Here is a 15,441-nt window from a genome sequence, read left to right on the forward strand (position 1 = left end):
AAAATAAGACAAAATATTTCTCAGCTACTTTCTACAAATGACTCTGAGTTCTTCCAGACCAACAAACTGGAACATAAAAAGAAGCAGGAAAATGAACATTAAGCTCAACTGGGAAGTTATACATTTTTTGGTTTGTTTTGCTTTGGAAGAATGTATTTCATTTCTGCTGAGAAGAAAAAAATGATAATAAATGTTTTTTTTCCTCCTACCTAAGTGCTTCTAGAATTCAAACCCTCCACACTTACAAGCAGTGTCTGCTTCCAGACGGTAACTCTGGGGGAAGAATCTATGCTCCCAGCCCAGGGACAAATAACCTTTGAAGCAGAAATCAGTCAAAGGGAGAAATAAAGTGGGAGAGACCTGGTTTTTGCTTACAAGCAGTTGTCTTCTGTTTGCCCATGTCTCTTGTGACATGGCTGTAAAAGGAAACCGCACCACAGCTCTCTGGTCCAGGTGTGCGCTGGCTCTCCACCCACTTGTAATCACCTGTTGACATGGAGATGCACTAAGGCCAGGGAAAGGATTCTGGAAATATTGTAATTTTACCCACACAGACTCAACAGCAGCACAACCCACAAATTTTCACATGTTAGGACTTCCATCTTTTGCTTTGAAGATGTGGATCTACATTTCCCTGGGGTGTGATGATGTTGATAAAGGTGATATTTATGATGTTAGATGATGTTAGTACTTGGTGTCCTAGAGCTGAGCACTGAATTAAAATTTCATCCATATTTTCTTTAACATTATTTACTTTGTGAGTGTGTTTGTACTATACAGATGGACCTTAAGCATGCCCTAAAGCATGAAGTCCGTGACAGGGGTCCCTCATACCTGAGTCTATGTAGAGAATTGATGAAGGCTGAAATCTATGGGCTATAGAAATATTACTTTAGCTTTTCATTAAAGTTTTAAAACCATTTACCTGAACCTTGTTCTAATACTGCTCTGGTTTTGATAGCAGGAATATATTTAAAACCTGTTTTAGTCTCAGTGAAATGTGTGACATAGGTAATACTTGATTTGGTATCTTCAACTCTCTGAATGCTGCTAATTAAAGGTATTAATACATCTGCATTTGGCTTATATCTTTCTTAAATACACACAGCACTTTCTGAACTATACAATTAAGATAAATTTCATATTCTGATGAAGAACCCATTTTAGTAATTCATATCTATCAGCCAATTATGACTTTGTGAGATTTTGTGTCCTTGACATGAATATGAATATTTGCTAAAACAATGCTGTCATTTGTCACACACTAAAAATATTAGTGATGCAAATGATAGAAGACATCCACTTCAAACAGAAGAATTCAGCTTTTTAACTTTTATTATAAACTAATCACATGTACTAAAAGAATCAGACCAATTAATAGAGGTTTCTGATATAGGAATTACACTGGCATCAGTGAAACCACCCACTCCCAAAAGTAATGTTTTTATCCCATGAAGCATGATAGTTATCAAGTCATAAAATGGTATTTTAATAGACTAACTTGACTTAGGGTTGTAAATATCTCCTATCAAGCAAAAATGGTGTGCTTTGCTTAAATGGAATATCATAATTTTTATTTTTTAAAATGTATGGTGTAAATCTATTGTGAATATTTGAGTTATACATTGGAGTATTCTAAGCATAGTAGTAATATGTAAAAGAACAATCAAGAACATGGTAGGTAGAGGGGTAATTAACCTCATCAGAAATATTTGAGAAAATTAGATCTAATTTGAGAAACATTCAAATTTTACAATAAGATAGTTATTGAGTAAAAATGATATCAGACAACAAAGTAAAATTTGAAGCTAGATTCAAAACTCAAAAAGGATATGTAATTGTCAGTTATTGCTACAATTATTACAACAATTTTATGGAAGATGATTTTGGTTTAAAAATTTTGATTTTAAGGTAAAGTTAAAAACTAAACATTGTTTACTTATATTTAACTAATAATTTGTTATCACTGGAGACTTATTTATTGAATACTTAACATTTCTCATTTACTTTATAAGGCAGGCTAAATTATCTGCCAGGATGAATAGAGCTTTGTTATACCTTGCAACTTTGTTATCAGAAGTATAAATTAATTGTGATGTTTGTTGACATTGCCTTCTGTTACTGACTTTTAAAGTAACATTTTTTTACTTTTACAATTACATTAGATTTAGTGGTAACTTTATAAAGTGGGAGTGGAGTGGGGAAGCCCTAAGGCAAGTTGAGTAGGACAATCCTCATGAGTAAATAGGTTCTTAGTTTCTGGGCTAAATTTCAGGCAAGAATGATTATGGTTTGAATGAATCTACATAATTATCATTACACTGATAAGTATCAGTGTTTTTCATCTTGCAATAGTTGAGATTGATGGTTCTAAAAGATATAATTGAATATCTTTCAATGATAAATGAAAGTATTGAGATTAATATAACATAATACCCATATAATGTTATTATTCATGTTATTAATATTTCTTTCTTAAACCTATCAATTCCTAAATTAAGTATATTTAAAGGTTTATCTTTCAAACAAGCATTAAGTAAGCTTTTATTTTGTGAGACTCAAAACCTGACTTGTTAAGATGAATAGTATTACTTCCTGCCCTAGAGGAATTCATGGACTCCAGGAAGAAAATAAATGCTAATTTTACAAAGCACATGACATCTACCATTTATTCTGTTCTGCATTAATAAGAGCACAAATTTTCATACAAACATTTTAAAAAATTAAAACCATATGTGTCCACAGATAAGTCAGGAAGGTTAAATATGGGTAGTGTGAGATCAAACATAAATATTTTCTTGTTGACAACAGCAAATTTTGATATTTTATGTTTTAATTTAGAATGAATATATACTATTATTGTATTAAAATGTCATATCATTAGGATATATAATAATATATTTGAAATTATTTATAAAGATATATTCCATATAGAATTCAATCATATTTAATATTAATATACTATATCACATTATAAAATCTTACACATAAAACAGGTTAAAGGAAGGTACCACCAGTGCATTTAACTTTCTTTTTGAAAGAAAAATGTTTTTCTGCCTCTGTAGGTCTTTCCACTTGAGAGGGTCATTTGGAGACCTGAAGTTCTCAGACACTACACTTTAGGTCAGTCATCTGTGTAGTTTTGAAGGACAGGCTGGAGAAACTCAATGGTTTGTAATTATTAACTATTATGCAAAGTTAGAAGACCATATTAATCTTCTATGATTGTATTCCAAATTGAATGTCACTATTCTGTACTCAAAACTGCTCTCATAAGATGTAGCTATTGCCTTGTTTTATTCATCACCAAATCCATTGTGTATTTAATAAAAGTTAAGATTCTTAGCTATTTCATATTAAAATAATCAAATCATATCCATGTATAGGATTAAGATACTGTAGAGTCATTGACTATGAATTACTTCCACAAGTAATAAGGTACAAAACCCATCTCCCTCTACTAAAGATTAACCCATAGTTACTTGCTTTCTTTCACTCAACAGCACCAGTTAGTGTACCTACTCCTGTGGGAAGCAGAGGAAGCAGTGACTATGAGGAAGCTACTTTTATGAGGGTTGGGATCAGGGAAGGCAGCTGCATACACAACCAGGCAGCAGTACGGGCAGTCCTTTCAGCAACACCTCTGGCCTCCACAGTTAGTGACGTCAGAGGTGCACTACAGAGTCTGTTCTCAAGGGCACTGGAAAGGAGTGTTTATGCAAATGTTACAACTATGGCCCCTTTGTGATACAACTTTGATGTTACTTCTGGCTATATCACCTTCAAACTTGATTCTAGACACGTACCAAAATTTGTGTGAGCTGCCAAGTTTTCTTTTATTAAATTCCCTTTCTTTTTAAATTAGTCAAAGCCAGTATCTGATGCTTGCTATTAAAAATCCTGACTGATAAAGGGGAACAAATGAGTTAAAATACTTAAAATACTGTATGTCCTAAAGATGAAGATTTCTCTTTGTTTGAAGAACTTTTTACATCCTTAATTAGTTAGATAAATAAATATAATGTTGTACACTTATATATGATGCTTTCTGGTAGAGCTTGCAAATTTGTAGTATCTTGAGCCTCCTGCTCATTGTGTTATTTTTGCATTTAATTAAATTCTGCCTCTTTACAGCTGGAAAGCATTCACTCACATGACTCCTTAATGAACCAACATTTTTTTTAAGTCAGAGATTTTATGAGAAAATACATGTAAAAATATTCCCATATCTTTTTATTTCATTATCACCATATACGTTTGTCATTATTATCACATATATGTATACGCACATGTATATGTATATGTAACTCCGGGGAAAAAATCCCAAGGCAAAATACCTTTGAAACCAAAATCAATCAAAGGGAGAAATAAAGTGGGAGAAACCCATTTATTTCTTACAAGCAGTCATCCACTTCTGCTGTCCCATGTCTCTCGTGACCAGGCTGAAGAAGAAGCGGCCCCACCCAACCTCTCTGGTCCAGGTATGCCCTCACTCCCCCTTATAATTGCCTATTGATATGGAGATGGACTACTTCTCTCCACCCCTTGGAAACCACATATTGATAAGGAGATGCACTAAGGCCAGGTGAGAGATTCTGGAAATATTGCAATTTTACCCATGTTACATCATATATATGGGTGTATATGATGTGCATGTCATATATATGTACACAGTTTTTATAAGCATAGTAAAGTAAAGACGTTATTTAAATATTTGCAAATTAAGTTTCTGAAGGATGAATTGTCCAGACAATGTCTTTACATAGTTCCCTTCCTATTCCTGAGGCTATGGGTGCCCTACTAAAATCCCATCATGCAATTTAATCTTTTAGTCTGAACGTTTTGGTACACAAACTGTGTTTAAGCACCAAATGCTCTTTTCATTTGTCTCCCAGTCTTAATTCCTTTGCTTGGTAATTAGACTTTCAACCTCTGCCCCTCTGTTTCCCCTCTCTCTCTCTCTTTCTACATGGAAGTTTGGTTTTTAAGATTTTCCTGCACAGAACTGTGGTTTCTACCCAAGATGCTACCTTTTACACACTCCCCACAACTCCAGGAAATGCAACCTGTGAGCAGTACCCAGCTCTTCTGACCTTGGTACAGCCTCCCCGCGGGCTATACCCTGCCTGAACCTTACTCCACAGGCTCCAGCCTGTCTGGGACAAGAGTAATCTGACAAGAATAACTTAATAGCCAGAGGCGCACTGCATACCAAGTGCATAGTTGCTAGAACAGCAGAAAGGCTAAGTTTACGGTAAGGGATGAGCAGCTTTTTAGAAGTGTCTAGCTGCAGGGAATTAAAGCTTCCAGATGGCAGAATTGCTGTTGATCTGCATCCAGACACTCCACCCTGCAATTCTCCAATACATAGTCCCATTCTTAGCAATTCTAGGTTTAAACTCGAGGCAATTTTCCCCCCTTGCCCACCCTTCTTTCTTCCCACTGTTAGATGTGTAAGTCATTCTTATTTTTTTCTGCTGAAATTATAGGTACCAACTAAAACTGATTCAAAAATAGCATTTCTTGTTTTGTCTGGTAAATAAATAGATTTAGAAGATATAGAACTATTTATTCTCATCCACACTTGTGCCAAATTGTGCACATAATTATACCTGGTCTAAGCTTCAGGACAATCTTCTGAAAAATTCACTGTTTACAGTGTTCGTGAGAGTGAATTGTGTAAAGGAGGGCAGAGGGCATCAAGAGTCAGGAAAAAGGACTAATAACATTTAATCTAACTGCCTAAAGCATGGGCCACCCAGTTTTGAATAAACAACCCGAGGCTAAGCTTAGAAATGCGCCTGCTTTAAGTTAGATAACTAGAAGTGGGCAACAGCCTGGGGCATGATCCGTGATAAGTCACATAGACATGCTTGGGTAAGCAAGAGATAACAATTGAAGCGGTCAGGCAACTGGAGTGTTCCCTAAAAGGTTACAATATAGAATGTGTTTTAAAATTATTGGTTGTAGAAATGCGCGGGCTTCGGTGTAACGGCTGTGAAAATCCTATATAAGCAATACCTAAAGTTGCCTGGGGGTCGGCAGCTCGGACTCGGCCTGCGTGTCAGGGGAGGTGCTGTCGACCCCAGCTTGCTGGCTGAATAAAGACTTTGCCTGTACTTACATCTCCACGCCTGTGTGCTTTGTTCTCTCGGGAAAACCCTGAGTTCCTGGACCCTAACAGTTGCAGGGCTTTGATTTTAAAAATAGCTACTGTAAAAGGCTCTAAAATCCTAATCTAAAATACAGTAATGTCCCACGATCTTCCCATTTGGAGATCAGACTTCTAGCAACTTAAATCACAGACAGCTCAAAACCCAACAGGAGTTTACAAAGGTTCTCGGGAGTGAATATAGACTGGACATGTCTGCAGACCACGCATCTTCTTTCATGGAGACACAGTGCAACAATCATCAGACTTAGAAAATTATTCATTAAGGAGGACAAAAATGAAATATTTCATTTCTAAACAAAACCAGATAAATATTAAAGAGATGTTAGCACTGTACCTTTTTAAAACACTCTGAAATCCAATTGTTTCAGCACCATTTATTAGGTAAACCATCTTTTTCACACTGATTTGTAAAATCACCTCTGTCATATATCAAGTTTCTATAAATATGTGGGTCTGTTTCTTGGTTTTATCTGGAAGGAAAGGACACTGCTCAGTGTCACAGGGAAGTCAGATACAGTGAGACAAGAGACCAAAGTCAAGAAAACAAAGTAAGTTTTAACACCCTGCATAGAGTAGCAGAGAGGGCCTGCCTAAGATAAGACAGGCCCAGATGCTCATTCTGAGGCTTCTTTGATGTGGTTTTGGCAGGGCAGAGAAGTCTCTGATTGACAGCTGTCGGCTCTCTAGGCTTGTTCTGATTGGTCAAATGAGGACAGCAGCTGTGCCGGGCCCATGCTTCTGATGTTTCTTTTCTGGGGGGACCCTGGACATTTCCTGAGTCACTTTCGGACCCCGTGGCTTCATCCGATTAACTCCCTGAGCCATTTCTGGCTTCCTGGTTCCATCTGATCAACTCCTTGAGTCATCTTTGGGGCACCCTTTCTCCTTTTCATCCAGCTCATTTCTGTCATTCTGCCTAACAGTTTTATGCTCTCCCATTGATCTATTTCTCTATTCTTATTCCAAAACAGCATTGTTTTAATTATTAAGCTTTATCGTATGTCTTGGAATTTGACAGGGAAAATCTCAAATTTTATTCTGCAAAATCATCTTGCCTCTTCTTGGTAATTTAATTTTACACGAAATTTAGGACCAGCTTCTTAATTTCCATTAAAAAGAAAACAAATTTAGAATTTTGTAAGTATTTCCTCAAAGTTATAGAACTTACAAGAAAATCAGCATCTTTATTTTTTCATATATGCTTTTAACAATACTTTGTGTATTTCTCAATAAAGATCTTAGATGTCTTTGGATACATTTATTTCTCATACTGTAAATTTTTACTCTATATTAATAGCATATTTTTAATTACTGTCATATAAAATTATTAATTTTTAATGTGAGTTTTATATCAAGTTCACTTGTTGATATTATACTAACTTATTTTTAAAAGCTCTCTGGGATTTTTTATATGGAGTTTTCTATGTAAACAGTTACATTATATAAAATTTGACTTTTTCTCCTTTACAGTTACATGTCTTTAACTTTCACTTTTTTATTGTCTCATTGCACTGCTTAGGACAATGTGTAATAGAAACATTGAAACAGAGACCGACCTCTTACTCCTAAATTTAATGGGAATTATTCTATAGTGCCTTTACTATTAATGATGCTTGGTGAATAGATTATTAGATTACCTTAATTATGTTAACGAAGTTACTTTCAGTTCAGTGTGCTAAGAACTGTTTTTTCATATCATGAATGAATACTGAATTAAGTGCTTTTTTGCATCTATTGAGATAAACTTTTCTTTTAAATCTATTAATTTGGTAGATCACATTGTCAGATTAATGAGTTAAGCTATTCTTTAATGACATAATATAGTAGTATCTGTTTCTACTTGTTTGACTCTGTTTATTGAATTATTATTTAAGATGTCTGTATCTGATTAGTGAATGAGATTCTCTATCTATCTATCATCTATTTATCTGTGGCCCAATCATCCTAAGTCAATCAGGAACAAACCTATAGCCTGATAAAGTTAGCTTTATTGACCCATAGCAATAAGAGAAATCACAATATAAACCTACCATGAAACATGTCACCAAAAACTGGAAAAGATGGAGAAATTATGAGATTTGGAGGTAGAATGAAGTTTTGGTAAACTTTAAGTGAAGTGTTTTGATAGGTTCAATACAAAGTAGGCTATATGTAAAGGGGTCAGTATTCACTCTGGACTACAAAGAGAATCCAGGCTTCTGATTTCTCTGAAATTTATGAAGGTGCAATAAATATGGAAAAGTGTGTTTAGAAAATCCTTATCTAATATTCTCCATCTGGATTGGAAGTCAAGGCTGCCTTTCTGTGTCAAAACCTATAGATACTCCAGGATACAGAAAGATTTAACATTTGCACTGACATAATTTCAAACAACAACAAAGTTTGTAGTGAACAAGAAAGTATTCATTCAAAGAAGAGATTGTTATGATACTTTAAAGTTGCAGAGTGACCTTGGGAAAAAAATTGTTTCTTAACTAGGCAGCTGGTTTTATTTGTATATGATATCCCAGCCTGATGTATGGAAGAGCATATTTTTGCTTTCTCAGTCAGAACTAATTCTGCACATATACCAGTAATACTGTATTTATATTATAAATTAATGAGATTTTATAAATATACACACTCACATACATACATATATAATTTTAAATTTTTACTGTTCCAGACTATTTTTGTACCAAAATTTTAATTTCCTGAAAGACATCAAGTTGTATAGATGTTCCACTTTACAAATGTACAGTCATCCAAATCATTAATGATGTGTGCCATCTGTCTGTTAATTATTTTTTTATTCTATATTCTAATTTCAATAATACAGAAATGTAACAGGATGATACAATAATGTAAAACAATCTGTGGTCCTAGTAAAAACTTCAACAAATACTGACATTTTTCAAAAATGCCTCAGATTTGTTTTCCTTTATAGAATAGAGAATTACTGACATAATTAATATCACCTAATCTGAATCTCTCCAGTGTTAGCAGCAGGGTTTTACACTGGTTTAGCAACTGGTTATACACAAATATGCGCACACATATGTGGATATGTATGTAAACATGTGAGTGTGTATTTAAAATGAAGAACGCTCACTAAAAAAAAGTATATACACATATACATGCACAGATATATTCTTTTTGTTTTCTAGTGACTATTTTTATTTTTTCTGATGAGTAATTGGTAGTTTTCATGCCCATTGTTACTTCATTTCTACCTATTGTTCTATAACATCTTGAGTTTCTTGTTTGATCTGTTTTGTTTTGTTTCATATATTATCTTTTCCTTTTTTTGTTTTAGAAAACTAACAAAGTATCTTTGTTTCCTTTTCATTGATATATCATATTGATTTGTCAAAATTGTATTTCTATTTTTAGTTTTGGTAATAGATTTATTTATGTGTTCTTTCAAAATCATGACTTTTCATTTTCAGTTTCATCAAGGATGGAAAATTTATTTTCCTGTCCTTTTTGTCCTGTCTTTCTCATTCACTTTTATTTGTCCAATAGTTTTGTGTTTGCTTACTTTTGGTCTCTGTGGAGTCTCCATGTTTGAACTAGATTTAAAGTCTTTGGCTGCTTCCCCTTTCTTACGGTAATGGGATATTATAAATAAATTGGACCCAGTGAGCAAGCCTGTCAGGTAATTAGTCAAGTCCTGGATTCAATTCTACATTTGTGTTGTTCTGCCCTACCATGTATAAGATTTCAAATAAGTCATTTTTCAGTGTCATTAGTAAAAACTTTCATTTAGATGTGCTCATGAATGGGGGAACCCTACCCCAGTTTTGAGTTAAGCATTCTGTCTCAAGCTCCCCCTCTCTGCCAAGATAAACCTCTGGCTTGAATCATTTCTCATCCTCACTACTTTGTACTTTTTGCCCTATCTACTTGCATTCAAACGCCAAAGTTCAGGTGACTACACCTCTGCCTTGTTCAGTACTTGGCTTTTTTTAAATCACAGAGATGTTTCTATCTTTAAATATAGCTCTAAGCTTGTAATTTTCTGTTTTAGTTATTTATAAACCATTGCTATTTCTTTGCTGGAGCAGATAAGGGAGAACTCTCCCAAACGTAATCTCATAACATCATCCCAAAGGCAAACATTTTACCTTACTTTCATATATATGGTTAAAGTTACAGTCCCTGTGACCACCTTACCATTTTGTGGACTTTGCATCTCTGCTATATTACCAATGGTGGTATTTGTTGAATATATGTATGAAAATTAATAAACAAAGATTTCTCAGATAGTAGAGCAATCTGAATATAAAGAGATGTAATTAGTAACATAATCTACTGACAGATAATCCAGTTGCTGTATCTTATTTGATAAGTGAAATTATGTGTTTTTTAGATTTCTTTTCTCTTACTTGGATTATTTGCTTTTGAAAATGACTCAGTTCTCCATAAGGTTAGGTGGATAAGCCAAGGAAAATAAAATAATATTATCCTAAAGATATCATTGCTTAGAAACTGAACTTGACATAAAGGCACAAAGAAATTATTGTTTTACTGGAAAAGCTAAGTACTTTCTAAACTCTTTCTTAAAACATAATTATTGTAGGTCTTTTGGAGAAAACTCATTAGAGAAAGAAATTTTTTAATATTTGAAAAGGATTTGAAAGTGTTTTTAAGTAAGTATAATTCTCTTAAGTAATGTCACTTAAAATTTGTTTTCTGAAACAGAACCTTAATTTAATACAAGGATCTCATGGAAATGTTACTTAACATATAAAAATGAAATTATCCAAGAATGAAATCATTTGGATGTAAATGAATTGTTGTTATCTTAAATTTAATTTTATAAAATTGTTCGATTTAATTTTTGCCTCATTCAGTGGGCTAGGGATTTAATCTTAAAAATATTACATAGCATTACACTTAAAAGAAAACAATTGTATTTTAGTGTCTTTCAAACACTCTGCAGATATTCCTGCATTATTTCCTGACACTTGAAGGTCATAAATATATTCCCATATCCATTTAAAAGCAGTCACATTCTTCTCCCCATTTCTTTGTAGTTTTTCTTTGCTGTTTAGTCCCAGCATGAACTGCTTCCTGATTGATGAAACCCAGCAGGCTGTTACAACCATTCAGAGAACTAGCTATGTCTTTATTTATATCTTATTAACTTAAGTGCCAGAGTACATTGGCATGTTACAATTGCTAAAACACAATCTGATCAACCACTTGGGGGGAAAAAAAGACTGAAAATTTACTCAGGAATCTCTGGGTGTATAAGTATCCAAGATACTAGTTATGGAAGGTCTCTGGTCCAGAATAAACGATTCACCATCTTATAAATCCAATGGCATATTTCACAGTCACTTGAATGATTGTACTTAAGAATAAACACAAATCCAATGCCCCGTCTCTAGTCAGAAATAATATTTGGCCCCACTGAGTCATTTTATTTCCAGAAACAAACTGTATAAATTAAAATTAATTGTGATCTCCAAACCTAACTTCTTGCTCTTATTTTACTGAGCTGTATCTCCTCCCCATCTCTGGAAATCCTGTTCTACATTGTGGTAATATAGACCATTTATATAGTTCTCCTTCCTTGTCACACATATTCCTTCCATTTCTTTTTGATTTTTGGAATGCTCTTCTTTTCTGTGCCACAACTAAATCCCTACCCATCCCTCAAGGAAAAGTTTAGAAGGTAAAAGCTACGTGCAGATCATCTTGCTTTCAGAAAAGAAACAGAAATTGTTCTTTCCTCCTCTACAAATGATACCTTATCTACATTAATGATATTACTTTAATTTAAACTGTTTTCAATACAACAAAAAAAACACACCATATTCTGAGTGCTATTCTACTCTAAGCACTTATGCTAATCATATAAATATATAGTCTCCCTTCAGAGAATTTACAGTTTGAGAGAGAGACAAGTAAATAATTATTTGATCTTCTGTATGTTAAGTGCAGCAATAAGCAAATGTGTTACAAGATTAGCCTCTGTGGTCGACTGAAGATGAAAGGGAATTAATACTGTTGAAGGTTAAAGACCCAAGCAAGAAATTGCATGAGATAACTACAGAAAAGCTTTCCTTATAACACTTTTAAGTGCTTATCTCTCTGTAAGGGAGGTAAGACTGAACACTATGCTACAGTCATGATTCTGGAGCCAGAATATCTGAGTCCAAATCCTACTTCTCCATAGACAAGCTGGTTAAATTTAGACAAATTACTCAACCTCTGGTGATGCCTTAGTAAAACAGGCATAATAATGGAGATTCATGTACAGTGTCTTTGTAAATTAAACTAGCTAATATAAGCTTAGAAAATTGTCTGTGAAAATAAGGCTTAAAAAATATTAGTCATGACTCCAATTACTTTTGGTGTAATTAATACCATATCTTAAATGAAGACAAGAGTAACATGTAACTCTGGGATACTGGGAACATTAAATGAAATTATACCTGCAAACTACTTGAAGAATGTCTTCTGCTAGTGTCAGACATTATTATTACTATTGCTGTTAATATATTGTTATTCACTACTCATCTGCTAATTTCTACACCTGTGTACCAGGAATACATTATTATTTCCTTTGTGAAGTAATAGTTAAAATTTTTTCCACATGTATGATTTAGAAATACGGAGATGTAGGATTCTAGGGCAATTTGAAAACTTGCATTATTTAATTCATCTTATTCACTGTCTTGTCATCTATTATTATTTTATAAATAATCAGTTATAAAAATCCAAAATAAGTTAAAAACAAAATGAAAAATGCTATTTCTACTGAAAATATTTTCAAATTGAAGAATAATTTACCAAATATCATATGAATATGTATGTGTGTAAATAGACACACATTAAAGCCAGATAAAATTTAATACCATTACATATAATTGAATAAAGGTGCTGAAGTAAATGAAATATTTTATTCAAGATGTCAATAGATAGAATAAAATTGCATGAAAATAAAAATCTGTACATATTTTACATCTTTTTCCTTTCCACATACATTTTAGATGTAGCTTATAAATATCTTCCTAAAATCTGATGCTGTTATGGTTGTGACTGAATTGAATTTATACACCAATTTAGAGATTATTGATATGTTTAAAATTTTGAGATTTCAAATCCATGCTTATGTTGTATCCTGATTTACTTTTGTCCTCTTTAATATTTCTCATTTTTGTTTTGTCCTTTTTAGTGCAGAAGACTTGCAAATCTTTTGTTGGATATATTTCCTAGGATATTAAGGGTGATTTTGGTATATATAATTGTTTGCACATTGCTTATGCAACATATGAATTTTCAAGTAGATCCACTCTGGTGGTGATACAGAAAACCAGGAAACCTGTACTGGATCGCTGAGAGAGGAACCAAGCGGCACTCAGAGGTCTTGGAAGGTGGAGGTTTATTTTACACCAGCCGGCTCAGAGGAGAGTGATCTCCAAAGGTCTGAGCCCTGAGTACAGCAGGGCCATATGCCTTTTATACATTTACTCCAAGCTAAAGGAGGAGTCAACACCCAGAAACTGTTGCAGTAGAAGCTATTAGATCACTAACGGTGTATTCAGGATTGTAGTTATATTTTAATCCATTTCTGTAAAGGTTACCTGGATACAGTATTATAAACTAATGAGCTTCCATGACTATGATTAATAAGCTGTTCCATACCACTGAGTCCGGGGGTGGGGGGCGGTGGGGAAGGTGAGGGGATACATTGTTACATTGTTTCAATCTCAAGCACCCAAGCACCTTGTGATTCCTTTATATTCTGGAAGCCTTAACAGAAACTTTGTTTCCTTGTCTTTCTTAGCTTTCCTGGCTTCCTACCAAACCCGGGGGAGGGGAGGGATTTGAGAACTTTCTGTATATTTCATCATCAATGGATTTACACTCAGTAAATGATTGCAATCCTTTTAAATATAAGTTTATTTTTTCTATGACTCAATATATAGTCAATACTAGTGAGTGTACCATGTGCACATTAAAAAAATTTTATTTAGCAGTTGCTATGTGTTGTGTTCAGAAATATCAATTAATTTAAGATGGATGGTAGGCTTGTTTAGAGTTTTTTATGCTTCCATTCTTTTTTTCCATGAATTGATAAAACAAGGGTATTAAAATATTCAATTTTGATTGTGGAATAGTCTGTGAATCCCAATAGCTCTTTCAATTCTTGCTTCATAAATTTTGAAGCTCTGCTTTTTTGTTCCAATATACTTACGATTATCATATCTTCCTGATGTATTGAAACCTCCCTATTTGTCTCTGTTAATACATTTTATCTTGATGTCTTCTTTCTCCAATATTTATAAATGCATTTTGATCCATTATTTTTTTTACTGTTTCCATATTATATCTTTAACTTTTTATTTCTTGGAGTTTATATATGTCAATATTTAATTACAACTCTTATAGGCAATCTCTTTTTTTATTTAAATGGAGATTTTAGTTTGTTATTACTTAATATGATTGATTTGTTTAGAATAGTTTATTCTTTTCTGCCTCCTCACCTTTCTTGCTTTTTGTATTATCTCCTTTTTTATTTAGAGGCTAAATGAATATTTTTGAAATCTAGTTTTACTTATTTATTGACTTTTTAGCTATATCTCTATTTCATTTTTAAGCTGCTGCTCTAAGAAATACATATGCACACCCTTTTCACAGAATACTTAGAGTTAAGTCTGTAGCCCTTAAAAAAAAATAGAAACTTTACCATCATAGTAATCTATTTACCACCCACCAAACATTTATGCTCAAAGTATCAATAGTGTTATACCAACACATTTTAAAGTTTCCTAAGCTATCCATCTAGATTTACTAAATAAAATGCAGGATGCTCATTAAAATTTCAGTTCCGGGTAAACATCAAATAACTTTCAGTGTAAATAAGTCCCATCCAATATTAGAATGATTTAATTTTTATATGAAAAAGCAATTGTTATTATTCTAAAATTCAAATTCAAAGGGGAATTCCTTACTGGCAGTCTCAGTTAAGATCATATTTTATTTAGTCTTATTTATTTTAAAGCAGTTGATGGAAAAAAATACCTTTTGTACCTATCAAGATTTCTTCCATTGCTTTTCATTCCTACCTGAATGACCAACTTCCCATTGGTATCATGTCTCTTCAGCCTGAAGACCTTTTTTTTTCATTCTCAGGGTCTGTAGATATCAGATTTCAACAGTTGCTTTCAGTAAACATCTTCAGTTTTTCTCTGGGAAAGTGATCTAGCTTGTATGAGAAAACTTAATTAAATAATTTTCTCTAAGCCCTTTGCTATAGAATGAATATTTGG

Source organism: Manis javanica, chromosome 3 (assembly GCF_040802235.1).
Source record: "Manis javanica isolate MJ-LG chromosome 3, MJ_LKY, whole genome shotgun sequence".
Classification (NCBI taxonomy): Eukaryota; Metazoa; Chordata; class Mammalia; order Pholidota; family Manidae; genus Manis; species Manis javanica.